Below are 1,608 nucleotides of genomic sequence, written 5' to 3'. Positions count from 1 at the left end.
TCCCCTCCCCCACCCCAGCCTGTCTCTCACCCATTGACTCCTCAACCTACATTTTCACTGACTACCTGTCTTGTATACTACTTGGCATATGTGAATATACCATACTTACGCAAATCCAAGATGACTTCAAATTTAAAGCATCCTCCCCCACAATAATTGGACAGTATACATAGAAAATTATACATTTACACTGTATAATTTTCCATGCATTTTGTTATAACAGATTTATAACTTTCCATGTATAGAATTTAATTATTGGAAGGTCATCTTGAATGTGTACCTCTGTGGCAACCTCTGTGGCAGGGAAATCAATGGTGGGGAGGCTGGTGGCCAGACCCCTTGCCCCACACTGTGCCTGCATCCCCCTCCCTACTACTAGTCTCCCTGCCACTTGCTCTCCCAGTGCCCACCCCATTGCTTATCTTATGCATCAGCTCTGGCCCCAGCCCCTGCCCTGACCCCAGCCCCTGATGCCTGATCAAGCCAGGGTGGCTTGTGCAGAGAGGGAAGGAGGCACATGGCAGGGGAAGCACAGAGGAGACCGTGTAGTAGGGGTCTTGTTCTGTGCCCCTGCCTCCCTGCTGCTGCTTTCCTAGCACCTCATGCATCATGGCATCTCCTCCACCTCCAAAACTACACAACCTGTCCTGGCCCAGCCAGGTGGTGGCAGCAGCAATGGTTCCAATCCCAACCAGAGCCCGAGTTACACCAATTTCCTGCCCTGGGCCCATACTCAAAATGAAGATGAGACTTCTCCCTCACCCCATGTTGAATAAGGAAAACACACTCATTTTGGATTCAAGTAAATACAGTATGATTGCTACTAGAATAGGAAGAGGGATGTTGATAACTCAGACTGCATTCAGAGAAAAGCCACTTGAATGGTTAAGAAATATGCCTTACAATGCAGACAGATCAAAAATCAACAACTAACTGGGGAAGGGGAACAGTTTGAAGCTCAGATCTAGAAGTAAACTGTGCAACTTGAGTCAATTTCTGCACTAGAGAGCATGCAATTGAGACATTTCAGCTGGAAGAAAAAGCAAACTGTAATGCTTTTGGACACGCCTACACCTGACATGTCCCTATGCTTGGTGCATACGAAGGTTACAAAGAGGTAAATTTAAATCCTTTAAAGACCCTATGATGCCACCTAGAACACTTTAAAATTTTAGTTTTGAGTTCTGCTTATGCAGAGTATCATGTTTGTCCTTGTTTGTTTTTACAATCCCACATGCATTCTTTCAATTTACTACTTCTAAAGGGAGAACACATCAACAAAACACAACCTTTGCTTTCATAGTGTTTATCTGGTCCAATAACACATTACTTTCTCGAAATCTGAATCCTCTGAAGTTGCAACATCAACTCTGAAACCAATCAACAGAAGACTAGGAATTCGTGCAGGAATGGAGCAGGTGTCAGGCTAAATGTTAGCCTCTGTCAGATATAACATAAGGAGCAAGGTGTTCACTGGTATAACAGACTGAATATGGAGAAGGGAGCAGTGGCACAGAGCAATCACAGCCTGCTAAACCATGAGCATGGTTAAGAGTGGCTGAAATGTGCAGGGATTTAATGCTGATGACCATTTGATGTTAAAGGTGT

The 1,608-nt window shown here is 44.5% G+C and overlaps 1 protein-coding gene across 3 annotated transcripts in view; it reads right to left on the bottom strand.

Annotated features, from left to right (window-relative positions):
* Positions 1-1,608, bottom strand: part of TMTC2 (transmembrane and tetratricopeptide repeat containing 2) — a 483,679-nt gene that overhangs the window by 310,863 nt on the left and 171,208 nt on the right. The window lies entirely within an intron of this gene.

This window comes from Gavialis gangeticus, unplaced genomic scaffold (genome assembly GCF_001723915.1).
Source record: "Gavialis gangeticus isolate Ggan-Ray unplaced genomic scaffold, GavGan_comp1, whole genome shotgun sequence".
NCBI classification, from domain to species: domain Eukaryota; kingdom Metazoa; phylum Chordata; order Crocodylia; family Gavialidae; genus Gavialis; species Gavialis gangeticus.
The sequence above is the reverse complement of the archived record's forward strand: the minus strand, read 5'-3'. Positions and strand labels throughout refer to the sequence as shown.